Here is a 19,852-nt window from a genome sequence, read left to right as displayed (position 1 = left end):
TTTGGGGGGGAATGGGGTGCACACGTGTACAGTGGCATATGTGTATAGGTCACGGGATGACATCTCGTAGAAGTCAGTCCTCTCCCACCATGTGGATCCCAGGGACTGAACTCACGTCCTCAGGCATTATGGCAGGCACCTTTATCTGCTGAGCCAGCCCACTCGGCTTCTTTCCTCTCGTTCTAATTCGGATAGAAGTCACCTAACGTAGACTTAATCCCTTGGAGGCAGAAAAAGATGTCAGATGCCCTGGACCTGGAATTACAGCTGGTTGTGAATGACCCAACATGGATGCTGGGAGCCAAATTCAGATCCTCTGGAAGAGCAGCCAGGGCTCTTAACTTCTGAGCCCTCTTTACACCCCTAGATTATGTTTTTGTTGTTGTTTGCGTATTTAGGTATGGTCTTACCTACTCCAAACTGGCCCAAAACTGGTTATAAAATGGAGGATGACCTTGAACTCCTGATCTTCCTCCCTCTGCTTCCCACGTTCCCAAGTACTGAGATGGTGAGTATTCCCCAGCAAGTCTACCTTTTCATACTTTTTTTTTTTTTAAGGACAAAGTGTCTACATAGCCCTGGCTGTCCTGGAACTCGCTCTGTAGACCAGGCTGGCCTCAGACTCACAGAGATCCACCTGCCTCTGCCTCCTGAGTGCTGGGATTGATGGTGTGTGCCCTCATGGCCAACCTGGTATTTGTTCTTGAGGTCCATGCCCTTGTCATGAGCTATTATGAGGGGAGCTGAGGATGTGACTCGGGGGTAGCGCAATTTGCTAGTCTGCTCAAGGATCTGGGTCAATCCTCCGTGGTGGTAAAAGATGATCGGAGCTCTGCTTCTATGGATGGATCGATACGTGTTGATAAGGTGGCTCACTGGGTAAAGACACCTGGCATGGGAGTCTGGCAACCTGAGTTCTGTGTCCGGAACCTGTGTGAAGGCAAAAGGAGATGACTCACACCACAAAGTTGTCCTCTGACCTCTAGGCACACACACACACACACACACACACACACACACACACACACCCCTACACACACACATACACACCTACACACACATATAAACACATACACATACACACACATATACACACCTACACACACACACACACACACACACATCCACACATACATACACACACACACACACACACATATACACACACACACACATAAACACATACACATACACACATACACACACACACACCCCTACACACACATATAAACACATACACACACACACCCCTACACACACATATAAACACATACACACACACACACACACACACACACACACACCTACACACACATATAAACACATGCACATACACACACATCCACAGACACACACATCCACACACATATACACACCTACACACACATATACACACATCCACACACATATATACACACCTACACACATATACACACACATATACACACCTACACACATATACACACCTACACACACATATACACACCTACACACATATACACATACACACACACGCATATACACACATACACACACATACACACACCTACACACACACATCCACACACACACACACACACACACACACACACACACACACACACTATGGCATATAGGAATGCACACAATAAAAATCTTTTTTAAAATTTTGTTTATTTGCTTGTTTGTTTATTTGTTTTTGAGACAGTGCCTCTGTGTAGCCCTGGCTTTCCTGAAACTTACCATGTACATAGACCAGGCTGGCCTGGAACTCACAGAGATCCACCTGCTTCTACCTCCTCATTGCTGGGATTAAAGGCTTGGGTCACTACCACAGCTAATTTTTCTATTAATTTAATAGATAACCACATCAGAATCCCAGAACTTAGAAAAGGAAGCGGACACAAAGTTTCGTAACTAACCAAGAAGCTATTTGCTCCGGGCCGTGGTGGCACATGCCTTTAACCCCAGCTCTCGGGAGGCAGAGGCAGGCGGATCTTTGTGAGTTCAAGGCCAGCCTGGTCTACAGAGTGAGTTCCAGGACAGCCAGGATTGTTATACAGAGAAACCCTGTCTCCAAAAATCATATATATATATATATATATATATATATATATATATATATATATATATATATATATATATATATAATTTTAAAATGTTTTAAAGGAAAATTAAAAAAAGAAAGACAATCACTCATTGGGTTAGTAGATTGTCATACTTGTAGACTAATTTAATAATTTAACTGAGTCTCTAGAAGCCTCCTGTCTTTCCAACATCTAATGCTAGCACCATCTCTGGACTTGGTCAGCAAGAAGGCCAACACCAGATGTAGCTTCTGGGCCTCAGATGCTCTCCTTGGTGACTTACCCAGTCTGTGGTCTCCTGTTTGCAACAGCAGAACACAGACTGAGACACACACAGCATCCTTTTTAGGGCTGCGTAATGTTCCACTGACCCCATCTCTTTGGTCCTAGACCTTAAATTCTGCTGGATTTCCAGTGTTTGGGCACTAGGACTTTAGGCTTTGTTGTGTGAGATTTTTCCTAAGGAAAAACCTTTCCAGGCATGTGAACTGTGTTGACCTCCCAAGTCTCATGAGTCTTCTCTCTCCCTCCTGGAAGGAATGTTTCATCTGGAAGGAAACCACTAATACAACAGGGTCCCTTCCCTAAGAGGAAGAACGTAAGAGAAACCAAGGTAGCTAGCATAGGTATTTGGGACCAGAGACACCTGCTATCTCAGCACTGTGGAGACGGAATCAGGAGTCTCAGAAATTTGAGTTCGTTCATCCTTATGAGTTCAAAGCCAGCCTGGGCTCCATGAGGATATATATATATATATATATATATATATATATATATATATATATATATATATATATATATATATGGGTTGGGGATTTAGCTCAGTGGTAGAGCACTTGCCTAGCAAGCGCAAGGTCCTGGGTTTGGTCCTCAGCTCCGACAAAAAACAATATCGAGGGCCTGAGAGATGGATTGAGGAGTGAATGCATTTGCTGAACAAGCCTGTCTATCTGGGTTTAATCCTTGAAACTTACATCAGTAGGGAAAGTCGTTGTCATGTAAACCTGAGGATGGAAGTTTGGCCCCCAGACTCCAGGCAGGGGCGGGGGCGGGAAGAGAGCTGGAGGATGTTGGAGGGACAGTCCACCATGTAAGGATGCCGTCACCAAACCTGACAACCTGGGTTAGACCTCTGGGACTCACATGACAGAAGGTGAGAACTGACACACTGCTTGATCTCTGACAGGACCTACGTGTGCTAGAGTTGCACACTTACACGGACAAATTTTTAAAAAGGTCAATTTTTAAAAATTTATATTTAATTTTGTTTGTTTTTTTGAGACGGGATCTCTCTACATAGCCCTCTCTGGCCTAGAACTAACTTTGTAGACCAGGCTGCCCTCGAACTCACAGAGACCTACCTGGCTCTGCCTCCCTAGCGCTGGAACTAAAGCTGTGTCCCACCATGGCTGGCCCATAAATGTAATTAAAATAATAATAAAATAAAGTAAAAACTGGCCATGGTGGCTTGCCAGTAATCCCAGTGCCAGAGAATCTGATGAGGCTCACTGGCCAGCCAGCATAGTTCATGAGTTCTAGGCTGGTTACAGACCCTATATCAAAATTCAAGGTGGGTGGTACCTGAGAAAGGACACTGGAAGCTGTCCTCTGGCTTCCGCATACATCCACATCTACAGGCGTACACTCTAGCACACAGAAATGCACCTCCCCCAAAACAAGAACACATAAATTCACGGGGGGCAGGGGGGAGTAACTAAGTTGTAATAAGGGGCACAGTGGTCTGCCCCCCCACCCAAGAGGAGATTATCAACTAGCAGCTGTAGCCGGTGTTTATGAGGAGTGGGGAAGGGGGTAGAAGCTCACTGGGAAGCCTCACCAACCACACTGAGAAAGAGGACGTGTGAGAATTTGCAGAGTAAGAGAAGGCCTCTGCAGAGTCAGGCCGTCCCCAAACCTTCTGGCCTGTGAAAGTGCAATGCCTCTGTAAGTTCAGAGGGGAGCAGCCAGTAGAAAACAGCAGAGTAAAACCCAAAGCTCTAGGATGCCACAAAGACTTGGAATGGTTCGCTGGGGTACTGGGAAATCTCGGGAGGGCTTTGAACCAGGAAGACTCAGAGGAAAAGATACTGAGTATCAGGAACCAAATAATAAAGCCTGGGTGTGGTGGCGCACGCCTGTTTCCCAGCACTCGGGAGGTAGAGGCAGGTGGATCTCTGAATTTGAGGCCAGCCTGGTCTACAGAGTGAGTTCCAGACCAGCCAGGGCTACATAGTGAGACCCAAGAAAGAGAATGACACCCACACACACCCCCAGACACACACAGAAAGACAGACACACACACATACTCACACATTCACGCACACACACAGAGACAGATACACACAGAGAGACACAAACAGACACACAGAAAGATGCAGACAGACACACACACACATACAGAGACACACAGACACACACATACAGAGACACACAGAAAGACAGACAGACACACACACACAGAGACACACACAGAAAGACAAACACAGACACATACTCACACTCGTGCGCACGCACACACAGAGACAGATACACACAGAGACACACAGACACACACATACAGAGACACACAGACAGACACACACATATACACACAGAGACACAGACAGACACACACACACATACAGAGACACACAGAAAGACAGACACACACACATACATACTCTCGTGCACACACAGAGACAGATACACACAGCGAGACACAGACAGACACACACACACACAGAGACACACAGACAGACACACATACACGCACACAGACAGACAGACACACATACTCGCACACACAGAGAGACACAGACACACACACACACAGAGACACACAGACACACACACATAGACGCACAGAGAGACACACACACACAGACAGACAGACACACACACATACACACACATACAGTGAGTGGTAGCTATGTCGATGCGTGCCTGCCAGCCCAGCCCCAGCTCTTGGGAAGCAGAGGCAAGAGGATTGCCTCAAGGTTAAGGCTAGCTCAATGTATGCAGGAAGTTCCAGGCCTGTCAGAGCTCAGTAGTGAGACTCTCTCAAAAAAAAAAAAAATTATGTCAAGCAGTGGTGGCCCACACCTTTAATCCCAGCACTCGGGAGGCAGAGGCAGGCGAATCTCTGTGAGTTTGAGACCAGCCTGGTCTACCGAGCGAGTTCTGGAACAACCAAAACTACACAGAGAAACCCTGTCTCGGAAAATCAAAATCACAAATAGACAGGGCTGAGGACGTAGCTCAGTTGGGAGAGTGTGCCTAGAATTCATAAAGCCCTGGTTTCTACTGGCAACACCACCTTAACCAGATGGGATATTGCCCACCTGGGGAGGTGGGGCAGGAGGAGCTGAAGTTCAAGGGAATTTGAGTCCATCCATGAGACCCTGTCTCAAAGAAGTGGAGGGAGACGGGAAAGGAAGGGAGGGGAGAGAGAGAGGGAGAGAACCATGAAAATGCCCGTAGTGTCTGGCATTACTGTTCTCTGTTTCTCTCTCCGTCCCTCTCTGTTCAGGCTCTTCCTATGTGCCCAGGCTGGACCCACACTTGCGTCCGTCTTCCTGCCTCATCCCCCCGACGGCTGGGATAGCCGGCACGCACCACGCCCAGGGGATGCTCCGCTTCTTGACTCATGTCTATGTGACTCACACACATACACACAGCCCACTGACCCGAGGACAGAATACCTGGAATCATCCCAAATTGCACAGATTCAAGAGATTGCGGAAGGCAGGGGTTGTAGTGAGTGGTAGAGAGTTTGCCTGGCCCAAGGCCCCGGGTCCTGTCCTAACACTGAAAGAGAAAAAGACTATGACCCCCCAAAAAACTTAAGATTTCAGCTCAGGCAGGTTTGAGTTCAGATGTCATCTCTAATGCAAAAGTAGTAGGAGGGGCTAACTGTGGTCACCGCAGGGAAGACCACTGATAACACAGATCGGAATCTGCAGCATCGGGAAGGTCTCATTAGGCTGAGGTCCAGTCTTCGTTTGTTTGGTTCCTTCCCAGAAGCTCCAGACAGAATCCACTGGCTGACTTTGTTGTTGTTGTTGTTTCGTTTTGTTTTGTTTGTTTGTTTTCGAGACAGGGTTTCTCTGTGTAGTTTTTTTTGGTGCCTGTCCTGGATCTCGCTCTGTAGTCCAGGCTGGCCTCAAACTCACAGAGATCCGCCTGCCTCTGCCTCCCGAGTGCTGGGATTAAAGGTGTGGGCCACCACCGCCCGGCCACTTCCTGACATTTTAAAAATTATTATGTTTTTATTGTGTGTGTGTGTGTATCTGTATGTGTGTATCTGTGTGTCTCTGTGTGTGTGTGTTTTTCTGTGTGTGTTTGTGTGTCTGTGTCTCTGTGTGTGTGCCTCTGCGTGTGTCTGTGTATGTCTATGTGTGTCTCTGTGTGTGTCTGTGTGTGTTTGTGTATCTCTGTGTTTGTGTGTCTGTGTGTGTGTTTGTGTGTCTGTGTGTGTTTGTATGTCTGTCTCTGTGTGTGTGCCTCTGTGTGTGTTTGTGTATGTCTATGTGTGTGTCTCTGTGTGTGTGTGTCTGTGTGTGTTTGTGTATCTGTGTGTTTGTGTGTCTGTGTGTGTGTTTGTGTATCTGTGTGTTTGTGTGCCTCTGTGTGTGTTTGTATGTCTGTCTCTGTGTGTGTGTCTGTGTGTGTGTGTGTGTGTGTGTGTGTGTGTGTGTGTGTGTATGTGTGTGTGTCTGTGTGTTGGTGTGCATAACCTATTGTACCTGAGATGATCAGGAGTCAGTTTTCTTCTTCTACCATGTGGGTTCCAGAGACTGAACCAGGTTGTCGGGCTCAGCAGCAAGCACCTTTACCCACTGAACCTTGTTATATGGAGACTCACACAGCCCTGTCTGGTCTCAGTTCCCTGTGTTGCTAAAGATGACTATGAATTTCTTCTCTTCAGAATGCTCAGGTTACAAATGCTCCTCACTATCATTCCTTGCCTGTTATCTCTGGGAGTCTAGTGACCTCTCCCTCCCTCCTCCCCTCCCTCCCTCCCTCCTCCTCTCCTCCCTCCCTCCTCCTCTCCCTCCCTCCCTCCCTCCCTCCCCCTCTCTCCCTCCCTCCCTCCCTCTCTCTCTCCCTCCCTCCCCCCTCCCTCCAGTTCATCTTCTGACTCATTACAGCATCTTCTCCCCTCCCTTTCTGCTTCTGACCCTTGGGAGTATGAGGCTCAGTTGGTAAAGTAACTGTTTCCCCAGCATGAAGGCCTGAGTTTGATCTCCTGTGCCCATGTTAATAAATAAATAAGGCTGGAGAGATGGCCCAGAAGTTAAGAGCGCTTGCTGCTCTTGCAGAGAACCTGCGTTTCCTGTACCTACACAACAGCTGACACACTCCTCCGTATGTATTCTAAACACTTGTGCACACACACCCAAAAAACAAAAATATAAAAAATCAGCCTGGCAGTAGTGGCCCACTCATTTAATCCCAGCACTGAGGAGGCAGAGGCAGGTGGATCTCTGTGAGTCTGAGGTCGGGCTGGTCTACAGAGTGAGTTCTAGGACAGCCAGGGCTATGCAGAGAAAGCCTGTCTTGAAAAAACAAAAGGAACAAAAAAAATTTAAAAATAGGATATGTGTCTTTTGAGGAGTACCACTGAGAAGGATGTTCTCTGGCATCCATATAGGCGCACACGCGCGCGCGCACGCACGCACACACACACACACACAATAAATAAATAAATGAGTAAATAAACCAAAGGCTTGGACAGGGCTGGGGGTGTCGCTCAGTTGGTAGAGAGCTTGCCTAGCATGTACAAAGCCCTGTGGGCTCCAGCCCCAACACTCGCAGAGTAAGGTGGCTGGAGCTGTGATCCTAGCCCTTGAGAGAGGGCAGGACGACTGATGTTATTCTCAGCTATAAGCTGTAGATTATTGGAAGGCAGCCCGGGCTGCATGGTACCTTGACTCAAAGAAAAAAAAGTTAACTAAATATTTTTCTTTGGTTTTTGTTCTTGTTTTTCAAGACAGGGTTTCTCTGTGTAGCCCTGGCTGTCCAGGAACTCAGTTTGTAGACCAGGCTGGCCTCAGTCTCAGGGATCCACCTGCCTCTGCCTCCTGAGTGCTGCTGGGATTGAAGGCATGCACCACCACTGCCTATTTTAAAATGTAAAAATTACAAAAATAAAATAAAATAAAATAAAATTGGGAGGATAGATGAGATGGCTCAGTGGTTAAGAGCACTGGCTACTCTTACAGAGAACCCCCATTTAATTCCCATAACCCATATAGTGGCTCACAACTGTCTGTCATTCCAACCCTAGAGGATCAGACATTCTTTTCTAGCCTTCTTGGGCACCTTACGTACACACAAGGTGCACATATGTACATGCAAGGAACACACTCATATACATAAGATAAAAATAAAGGGAAAAATAATACAGAATTAAAAAAAAATTTGGCAGGGTGTGATGTTGCACCCCTTGAATCCCAGTACTTGGGAAGGAAAGGCAAGTAGATCTTTGTGAGTTCGAGGCTAAACTGGGTCTGCATAGTGAGTTCCAGGCCAGCCAGGGCTACCTAGTGAGACTCCATCTCAAAACAAAAATAATAAATAAAAAATTAGTGACATTTGTATTTATTGATTTTGTGTGTGTCTTGGGCTGGAGTAGGGCACATGCCAAGGTGCCCTCGTGGTCGGAGGACAGCTTGAAGTAGTAGCTTTTCTTTTTCTACTACAAGCATCATGAAGATTGAATTCGGTGTGTTGGTCTTGGCAGTAGACTAAATTTAAAAATTAAAAAATAAAAAACCCAGGACAGCCAGGGATACACAGAGAAACCCTGTCTCAAAAAAAAGAAAGAAAGGAAGGAAGGAAGGAAGAAGGAAAGAAAGAAAGAAGGAAGGAAGGAAGGAAGGAAGGAAGGAAGGAAGGAAGGAAGGGAAGGAAGGAAGAAAAAACGAAAAAAAAAGAAAAAGTCAGCTGAGCGGTTTCATGTCAGTCGTCTCTCCCTCCCTCTCTTCCCCACTCCCTCCCTCTCCACTTTCGGAAGTGCCAGGTACTACTCGATTTTTTTTTTAAATAAAGTTTTATGTAGCCCAAGCTACTCTTGACCTCTTGCTCCTCCTGACTCGGCACCCCCAAATTCAGGAATTACAGGTATTAACTACCACACCCAGCTTCCAGACGGCTTCTTCACTAATGACAGGTTAATAGCTTTAGAGAAAGCCCAGGGATATCCTCTTTGGCTGTAGCCCTCTGTCTAGCTTAGCGTATAAGCCCTGCTCCTGCCTTGGGGTGCAGGGATCCTCCTCCATGGCCTCTCAAGACATTCTCCTGCCTCTGAGTCCCTGATCCATTGCACTTCCTTCCATCAGGATCCCTCTGCACCTATCTTGTGTCTTCTTCTTCTTCTTCTGGTGGCCCTTTTTTTGTTTGTTTGTTTGTTTGGTTTGGTTTTTAGAGACAATGTTTCTCTGTGAAACAATCCTGGCTGTCCTGGAACTCACTCTGCAGACCAGGCTGGCCTGGAACTCACAGGGATCCTCCTGCCTCTGCCTCCCGAATACTGGGATTAAAGGCATGCGCCACTACACCCCGGTGGCCCATTCTTATATATTTCCAACCCCCTGGCTTTGCAGTTAACTGTAGCCCTGAAAAGCAGATGGCTGGCTGTGTAGGCTTGGTTCTCGCAGACAACACGAGAGGTTCATACAGGATGGGCGAGAAGGGGAAAGGAGAAAAAGAGCAGGGAAGGGGGGGGCTGTGATGTAGCTGGCTCGGACCCGGGGGGCGGGGGCGGGGGGGAGGAGAGGAGGGAGGCAGAGAGAACCTCTGATCCCAGAGCCCTTCTGAGAGAGCCTGGTGCCCCGTGGGAAATGAGGCACCGAGATTGCCCATAGGCAAATGCATGGAGCTGGGAAGCAGGTGAGAGGCGGCAAGGGAGGCGGGCGGGCGGGCGAGGGGAGAAATAGAGTAATTGTTCGAGGTTTCCTTTGGGAGTGAGAGGAACGCTTGAGAACTAGTTGGAGGTGATAGTTGTATTGTCACTGGACCATACGCTTTATTTATTGCTTGGTTTACTGTTTTGAGACGGAGTCTCATGAAGCCCGTCCCCACATTGGTTAGCAAAGAGGAGGAAAAAGAAAACAGGAAGAAAATGACCCCCCCCACCACCTTACTTTTTGTTTGTTTTGTATTTATTTCATGTTTGTGTGTATGTACAAGCGCTTTTATTTGTGTATGTGTGTGGACATGCTGGGATCACGGTGTGCACGTGGAGGCCGGAAGAACACCTGCCTGTCTATGAATAACAGTTTTCTTTGAACCTATATTTTCTCTCTTATTTCATTTTGTTTTTTTTATTTAAAATTGTATTTTTTTTTTTTTTTTTTGCTTGCATGTATGCCTGTGTGAGAGTGTCAGATCCCCTGGAACTGGAGTCACAGACAGTTGTGAGTTGCCATGTGGGTGCTGGGAATTGAACCTGGGTCCTCTGGAAGAGCAGCCAGTGCTCTTAACCACTGAGCCATCTCTCCGGGCCCTCCCCCTTATTTCTTCTGTGGTTGATATTATTACATCCTTCAGCAAATCTTTAAAAGAAAAATACGTTTATTTAGTGTGTGTGTGTGTGTGTGTGTGTGTGTGTGTCGGGCTTGGTTGCCGAGTGCCGTTTGCCTAGTGAGCCGTCTTACCGGCCCCAGCAAATCTTTATCAAATGATAATGATAGATATCTGGGATCCCAGCACTGGGGAGGTAGAGGCAAGAAGGCCACTTCGAGGACAGCTTGTGCACAAATTAGAGGACAACACCGGTGATAGGAAACACTATCTCAAACAAACAAACCAAAAAAACAAGCCACACTCAACATTTCTCAGGGAGGTTTGTTACAGACCGAACTGATGAGGGAATAGATAATGGATGAGGTCCCAGAAGTCACGGGAGACAAACAATTTAAGACTGAGCGGCTGGTGTGGGAGGTACGCCTTGTTAGAAAGTCAGATTTTAATCTAGGAATGTGTTAACTAGAGCAACACCAGACCTAAGACATACTCAGCATCGCCCAAATTTCTGCTGCCTTCTTTTTTTTTTTTTTTTTTTTTTTTTTTTTTTTTTTTTTTTTTTTTGGTTTTTCGAGACAGGGTTTCTCTGTGTAGCTTTGCGCCTTTCCTGGAACTCACTTGGTAGTCCAGGCTGGCCTCGAACTCACAGAGATCCGCCTGGCTCTGCCTCCCGAGTGCTGGGATTAAAGGCGTGCGCCACCACCGCCCGGCACCTTCTTTTTTTTTAAATAGGGTTTTTCTGTAACAGCTCTGGCTTTCCCGGAACTCACTATGTAGACCCGGTTGGCCTGGAACTCACAGAGATCTACCTGCCTCTGCCTCCTGAGTGCGGGAATTAAAGGCATGCGCCACCACCGCCTGGCCCACATTTCTGGCTTTGTTGCGAGGCATTGGTGTGTGCATGGGTGTTTGGCCTGCATGTATGTCTGTATATCTGTATGAGGGTGTCAGATCCCCTGCAACTGAAATGATAGGCAATATTGAGCTGCTATGTAGCTGCTGGGAATCAACCCTGGATCCTCTGGAAGAGCAGCCAGTGCTCTTAATCACGGAGCCATCTCTACAGTCCCTAGAGAGCAGCCCGCCAGTGACTACACTAACAAAAACAGTTTGGCCGAAGCAGAACTCCAGAAGCCAAAAAGCGCGGTTAGTATATTTAGAGACTTCCCCAGAACTGTGGACAATGATGGATTTCAGAATTTGTTTTCATTTTGGCAGGTGTTGCTGCCTGTGTGCTGGGTTCTGAGGCCTGAACGGTACTTCCATCACGGTCTCCGCTGTGCTCAGGTCTGGGGGCCTGTCACAGCTTGACTTATGCTTGTGGGGTGATAGTCAACATGTACACCAAAGTCTGGTGCGGTGGTGCCAGCCTGTAATCCCAGCACTCTGGAGTAGTCTGGTCCACTCAGATCCACTCAGGAGGATCTCTGGGATTTGAGGACAGCCTGAGCTAGAGTGACTTCCAGACCAGCTGGGGCTATAAAAACTCTCTCTGAAGAACACAAGCACTGGGCCAGTGGTGGGGGTGGGGGTGGAGATGAGTGTCCAACTCATTTAATCCCAGCACTCCAGAGGCAGAGGCAGTGGGTCTTTAATTTTGAAGGTAGCCTGGTCTACAGAGTGAGTTCCAGGACAGCCAGGACTGTTGTACCCAGAGTTCCCCAAAGACCACCAAGAGACCAAATCTGATGCAAAAGCAAAGTCTTTTTACTGTTGCGGCTAAACCCGGGCTCCTCTGTCCCTCTGACACAGTAGTAGAGCAGGAGAGACCCCAAGTAGCAATGAGGCAGGGTTTTTATAGGGGGTAAAGCAAGTGGGGGTCTTGGGGTCATCAGACTACATAGAACAGACTCAGGATTGGTTTATGGGAGTGGTGATCATGTTAGAAACTTTTGATTGGCTAGGGTTAGTTGGGTGTTACAGTTATCTGGCTGGCCTCGCGTACTGACTGTGGGGACTGGCTCAGTGGCCCAGACTTCGTGTGTCCAATCTCCCAGTTCTGCTGGCAGGGGCATCAGGGATTATAATTGTATTTTGTTCATGGCCCTCCCAGAAACTGCTTGCTCAGGTCTCAGGAAACTGAAATTGAGGCCTGATCTCTGAGAGAAGACTGACAACCTGTTATGGCGTCTGCTTGGTCCTTTCATTTCCCCCTTGAGTAGTATATCATCTCCCATCTTGGAGATGTTTCTTTTTGGTAAAAGACTTTATCATCAGGGTAGTAGATTATTTTGGAGACTAATTGGACCAGGAAGTGAGAGTGTTTTTGTTTTGATCTAAAACTTGAACACTAACTTAGGGGGACAAGCCAGAAGTGTATGTCCACCAAGTATCTTCCAGTGGGGTCAGGAAGCCGGCTCCCACTGGATTCTGAGTGAGATTACAGAGGAGGGAATAGCCATGTAGGGGTTGTTGCACACAGAGCCCATTTCCCGTTTTCAATGGCAAAGTGAGCCTCCCCTTATATAATTGTTGCCATCTGCAAGTGTGTCATGGGTTTGGTCCAGGGGCTGATACTGGGATTCTAGCATCCTCAGTTTAGTGGTACCCAGACAGGAATCATCATTTAGTTAAGTCATGGATGACAAAACAGCCAACATCAATTAGCAGAAGAGCCAAAAGCCCCTCTGATGGCTGACAGAGTTCCTTATCCTGAAGGAACTTGGAAATGAGAATGGGGACCAGTTATTATTTTATCTCAGGTTCCCTATGACAAGCAATTTACATTTGTGCTAACATTCAGGAGGTGGGAGGGTGTGGTGATATTTTGTTTGTGCTCTAATAAATAAAATTTATCTGAGGATCAGAGGACAGAGCCAGCCACTAGATTAGACATAGAGGCCAGGCGATGGTGGCACACATCCTTAATCCTATCACTCGGGAGGCAGAGATCAATTTGGATCTCTGTGAGTTCAAGGCCACACTAGGAACAGAGCCAGGCATGGCGGCACATGCCTTTAATCTCGGCACTTAAGATCTCATGTCTTTGCTTGGGAAGGACACACGCCTTTATTCCCAGGAAGTGATGGCAGGAAGCAGAAGCGTATATAAGGCGTGAGGACCAGGAGCTAGAAGCATTTAAACAGTTCACCTGAGACCCTCAAGGGTAAGGACTCAGGCTTTCAGTCTGAGGATTCATGGAAAGAGGACTGGCTGAGGAGTTGGCAAGGTGAAGTTGGCTGTGTCTTGTTTCTCTGATCATTCAGCTTTCTCCCCAATATCTGGCTCTGGGTTTTTTTTTATTATAAGACTTTTTATGATTCATGTTATGGGTGGGGGGAACAAGGGTGACATTTTCTCTTCTGTAATTGCTTCCTGCTGATATTGGGAAGTTGTTGTCAGGACTCTGGAGAGCCAGAAAGTTAGTCAAAGGCAAGGAGGGAATTTAGAAGCATCCAGCTCACTGACCAGCTGAAGAGATGGCATTTCTATCGGCTGGATTGGTCCATATCAGCTTTCAGCAAGTTCAGGGCTCACAGTCATTTGGAGTAGGTTGTCACCAGCAAATGATGCTTGGAAACCTGTTGAGATAGATATAAACTAGGAACAGGAGTTAAAATTCATGAACTTATTTGGAACTTTCAGAATCATAGTCTCAGTAACTGAGGAAAGAGAGGAGTCCCAAGTCCAGGGGAGAGAAAAATGCCATCCTCAGGAATAGACAGGAGGGGAAACTTAGGCTGAATTTATCTGGAATCCTTTTGACCTGTGAGAAGCAGATCCAAGTTTTACGACTTTCCCAGTTTTTTGACGTTTGTGTGAATTTCCATTTCATGAAAAGACATAAAAGTTCCTGATAGATTAGCATTCTCAATCTGTATTGAAACCCATATTGTAGAAAAAGCAGGTAACAGGTATCTGTAAAACAGTAGGAGTAAGCCGGGTAGTGGTGGCACGTCTTTAATCCCAGCACTCTGAAGGCAGAGCCAGGTGGATCTCTTTTCTTCACCACTTCTTGGTCTACAGATCAAGATCCAGGACAGGCACTAAAACTACACAGAGAACCCTTGTCTCAAAAAACAAAACAAAGCACACACACACACACACACACACACACACACACACACACACACACACACAAAACCCAGCAACCAGCAGGAGTCGACTCATACCCTTGAGTCCTAGCAAAAGTTATAGATTTGGGCTAAAAAGCCAGGTATAAATTGGACTGAAATGTCTTTGGCCCAGTGAAAAGCATCTGTAAGTCTGTATTTAGAAGACAACCAAAAGAGATCTAAAATCTTGAGCTCATAATCCAAACAGTAAGCAGTTGTTGCTCTATTAGCCTATCAGAATTCTATTAACGTTAAATTCTGAACTTCTGAAGGTCCATTGCAATAACAGTATGGTGAAGGAAAGAAGCTTTGTAATATCTTTTATATATCTTCCTCATGTCTTTATATTTTTTAGATCCTTAGAATTTATTATTTCTTAGAAATATAAACAGCTATTTTTTATTTAAATTTATTTATTTATTATGTATACAGTGCATATATCCCTGCAGGCCAGAAGAGGGCACCAGATCTCATTACAGGTGGTTGTGAGCCACCATATGGTTGCTGGGAATTGAACTCAGGACCTCTGGAAGAGCAAGCAGTGCTCTTAACCTCTGAGCCATCTCTCCAGCCCCCCAGCTATTATTTAAGAACAGCCATTTCAAATTATGTTTGAAACCTGTTTATCCCTTAATATGAAGCTTGTGAGTAAGGCAAATCTGTTTGTCTCTCTCTTTTTTTTTTTTTCAGGAGACCTAATAGCTTTAATTAATTAAGGCATTGATCAAGAACTAATAAGGTGGCTGCAACCTTGTGGAAGACTCTGGTTGACTGATGGTGCTAAGCTGACAGAGCTGTAGCTAGCCCAGTCATCGATGCCAGGAGAGATCTGAGAAGGGTAAGTTCTTTTTTTAAAAGATTTATTTATTACGTGTACAGTGTTCTTTTGGCCAGAAGAGGGCACTAGATCTCATTGCAGATGGTTGTGAGCCAGCATGTGGTTGCTGGGAATTGAACTCAGGACCTTGGAAGAGCAGCCAGTGCTCTTAACCTCTGAGCCACCTCTCCAGCCTGAGAAGGATAAATTCTGAGTGCAGACTAAGCAGCTTCCAAATCTATTAAAAAATGACAGAGACTATCCATGACCCGGACCGCCATCATCCCAGGCTCCTGTAGTCTTCACAGCGTTGGCAGGACAGGTGTCAGGACAGCATCAGTCTTTGGCTGCAGACCCATAAGGTGAAAGTTCTCCCAGTAGAGGAGGAACTTGGGGAAGACTGAGCTTATTTTGTCAGTGTCTCATTCATCCAGTCTGGGCCGGATCCCTGGCAGCAGGTGTTGAGTCAGGGCATCTTGCCCAGTGGTCGGTGTTGTCAACAATTCAGGTGGCATCCTCATGTCATTGTTCCATATCGTCTTTGGAGCCCCCGGGAGTCATTGCTAGGAGCTGGGAGTCTCTGTTTGCTATAGTAAGCATTTTATTAAATAATTTAAACGCCATGTTCATCAGATCTTTGATGGGTTTGAGGATCATTGTCTATTAAATATATCTGAGCTAAATGAATCAAGGCCTAATCTTGAAAACATCTTTAAGTCTGGTAACAACCAGGCCAATCTGTTATCCTGTAGATATATAAGTCGAATGGACCTCTCAGGTTCTGTTTTTCTCCTATAAGTATATTTTATAAGCATTTTTCCTATATATAGACATTATATGAGCAGTTAGACTGCAGCTTTCATTGTAGATCACAGATGTGATGTTGACAGTTTTAAGGAACAGGTTTGGATTTCTCTATGAAATTCTGAATCGCTAAGAACTTTTGCCTTGTCATTTCATAGGAGGCCAAACATATAGACTCCTGTAATCCAGAGGGCTGCAATGTGATGATTAATTATTAACCTGTATTTTGGACCTCAGTCCTCCTTTCTCCTTTACAGAGCATGATTCCATTTTTTTTTTCTACTTTTTGGTTTTCAAGACAGGGTTTCTCTGTGTAGTTTTGGTGGCTGTCCTGGATCTCGCTCTGTAGCCCAGGCTGGCCTCAAACTCACAGAGATCTGCCTGGCTCTGCCTCCTGAGTGCTGAGATTAAAGGCCTGTGCCACTGCCACCTGGCTCATGATTCCATTTTTAATATAATATTCTGCAGTGAAGAATCATCAGAGTTTTTTCTAAATGAAGAAAACCAACCAGAATTAACCCAACATGGTTAAATCCCCAATATATTTTATAATTTTCCTTAAAGTTCAGTATAGTTTGTATTTCTTCTGGCCTTTCATAATTTTTCATGTATCTTTAGGTCAGGCCTTCCCCTATTCTGGTATAGCCAGACATAGATACAGTTTTTTCCTTCTTTCCTTTTATTATTTCAGTCTTTTGCCTTCTCTTACTTTTCAGATGACGGGCAAATTTTCATCAAAGTCCTTTCCTGTGGTTTCTTCCCAGTAGTTTAGAGCATCGCATAAGTATAATATTTTAAACAAGAATAGAAACGTATATAGGCATATATTATAATAAAAATTATATTTGTATTAATATAGAAAAACCTGTATCAATGGGAAACATTTGAGACTAGCAGCAGCTTTTTTTATCCTAATCAATAATAATTTGTAATCAATTTTCTTAAATGATGACAAGTATTTGTAACACATTAAACTCAAATTACCAAAATCCATGAATTTTTTTCCTGTGGAAGTAAAAGCATACTTTTTTCCAAATATAATGTATCTTTGATTTTTTTTTAAGATTTATTTATTTATCATGTATACAGTGTTCTGTCTGCATGTATGCCTTCAGGCAGAAGAGGGCATCAGATCCCACTATAGATGGTTGTGAGCCACCATGTGGTCGCTGGGAATTGAACTCAGGATCTCTGGAAGAGCAACCAGTGCTCTTAACTTCTGAGCCATCTCTCCAGTCCCGTATCTTTGATTTTTATTTTAAAGTCAAAGCTTTTCAAAGTATGCAGGCTGGTAATTTAACATTTTTTTTTAAAGTAGTATCAGGACAGAGAAGAGTTAAGGAGGGAAGCTGATGGCCAGCAGACGAGATCTTGACTTTATCATAGTAAAGAAAAATTTGGCTTAGGAAGGAAGGGAGGGGGATTTTGGCCCAGAGTGTGTCCTTGGCTGCCAGTGTTCCTGAAAAAAAAAAAAAAATTGTTAGCTCCTCTGACTATAATAATTAACAATTAATCCCAGATTCTCTGTTCGGTGTTCCTGACGTTTGTCAATTGTAGGCAGTCAGCTCCCATCTCTGCACCAAGAGCACGTACCCCCACCCTCTGTGAGAGCCGCTGGCTGGCTGCAGACCTCTCCTGCAGACCGAGACCAGCCCCACCTGTCGGAAAGCAAAATAGCTCCGGAGGGAGGTGGCCCTTGCTGTGCCTCTCTCTCCTCTTCCAGGAAAATGAGGGAGATTAGGAGACAGAAACAAGTAACGCTGCCATAGACATAAATACTGGCCTCATGCGGGCTTAGCCAGCCCCATGTAACAGATGGCCTCTCTTGCTGTAAGCAAGCCCCACCTGGCAGGAGCTACCTGCTTATCTCAGTTCAGTCATATGGAACAGAACAGTAACATAGTAACAGTCAGAACACAGACAGAGACAAGGACAAGGAGCGCTCCTTTATCTATCAGCAGATCTGAAAATGAGTCATCGGACTCTTGGCTTGCGGTCGCGACCCGCTTAGCCTCTCCAGAGAAACCAAAGGAATCCAGTCCCCCTCAGATGGGTCTCCTGACCCCTCCCAGGAGCCCTGGGACGTCTTCCAGGACCCAAATCTGCAATCCATCGGTGCGTCCATCATAGATCTTATGCGAGCTTCACGGACGGAGCTCCCACTGCTACAAATGGCCGGAAGCAGAAACCAGAAACTGAAAAGACTGGCCGGGCAAATCTGATAATAGGCACAGTAAGACTCAACGGAGGGTGGTTGCGGTGGGATTGGGGATCTCGATGAAAACTCCAAATGTTGTACCCAGAGTCCCCCAGAGATCACCAGGAGACCAAATCCAATGCAAAAGCCAAGAGTCTTTTTACTATTTCAAGTTAGCCCGGGCCTCTCTGTCCGTCCGTCTGTCTGACACAGCAGCAGAGCAGGAGAGGCCCCGAGTAGCAATGGGGCAGGGTTTTTATAGGAAGTAAAGCAAGGTGTGTGTGTGTGTGTGTGTGTGTGTGTGTGTGTGTGTGTGTGTGTGTGTGTGGTGGTGGTGGTTGGGGTCTTCAGACTACATAGGAACAGACGCAGGATTGGTTTATGTAGTGGCAATCATGTTAGTAACTTTTAGTTGACTAGGGTTAGTTGGGGGTTACAGTTACCCATTTTGGGGCAGGCCTGGGCAAGTCCTAGGCTTTGTCCTTGAGCTGCTATGGAGGCTGGCTGGCCTAGCATGTACTAACTGTGGGGCTGGCTCAGTGGCCCAGGCTTAGTGTGTCCTATCTCCCCGCCCTGCTGGCAGGGGCCTCAGTGATTTGCTGTCTTTTGTTCACGGTCCTCCCAGAAACTGCTTTCTCAGTCTCAGGAAACTGACATAGAGGCCTGATCTCTGAGAGAAGACTGAGCAGCTGTTAGGGCATCTGCTTGGTCCTTTCCAGGACTACACAGAGAGATCCTGTTTGGCAAACAAACAAAGAAAAGCACCGGGGATATAACTCAGGGGGTAGAGCTCTTCCTAGCCCATAGGAAGCCCTGGGTTTAACCCAGCCCCAAGTAAACTGGGCGTGGTGAGGGCAATGAGGCTGGAAGATCAGGAATCCAAGGTCATAGAGACCAGCCTCGGAAACATGAGATCCTGTCCCAACTCCTTCTCAAAGGACTGTACCTGGGCTGTTCCCCCTGCTGATGGCACAAGGCCGCGGTTGTCTGCCATGCACACCTATTTTTCTTGCACTAGGAAGATTAACCACAAGCCTCACCCTTGGTGCCTGTCCTGTAACCACAGGCTACACCCTTATCCTGGAATCTACTTCAACAACATTCTGGACGTGACTTTGTGATTTTTTTCCCTTTTTTTTTCTTTTTCTTAAATGCTTTCTTATTAGTTATTTGAAAATCTCGTGCAACGATTTCTTTGAATTATTTCTATTTCTCATTTTAAATGTATACGTGTTTTGCCTACCTATTTGTATGTGCACTGTTTGCATGCCTGGTGCCTGCTTGTGTTGGTGCCTGCGGAGGCCAGAAGAAGCCATTTGACCCCCTGGAGCTATAGTTACTTATCCTCCTCCTTCTCTTTCTTCTCCTCCTCTTCCTCCTCCTCCTCCTCCTTCTTCCTCTCCTT

At 46.0% G+C, this 19,852-nt stretch overlaps 1 long non-coding RNA gene across 1 annotated transcript; it reads left to right on the top strand.

The window, feature by feature from the left end:
* The first annotated feature begins 2,350 nt into the window (after positions 1–2,350).
* On the top strand, positions 2,351–18,678 carry LOC128095363 (uncharacterized). The gene is made up of 3 exons (XR_008213232.1): positions 2,351–2,679; positions 15,320–15,467; positions 16,967–18,678. It is a non-coding gene; the product is annotated as an uncharacterized LOC128095363 (long non-coding RNA).
* Positions 18,679–19,852: the final 1,174 nt, after the last annotated feature.

This window comes from Peromyscus californicus, unplaced genomic scaffold, assembly GCF_007827085.1.
Source record: "Peromyscus californicus insignis strain IS unplaced genomic scaffold, ASM782708v3 Scaffold_4__1_contigs__length_199733344, whole genome shotgun sequence".
Taxonomy (NCBI): Eukaryota; Metazoa; Chordata; class Mammalia; order Rodentia; family Cricetidae; genus Peromyscus; species Peromyscus californicus.
This window is presented reverse-complemented; position numbering and strand designations above follow the sequence as displayed.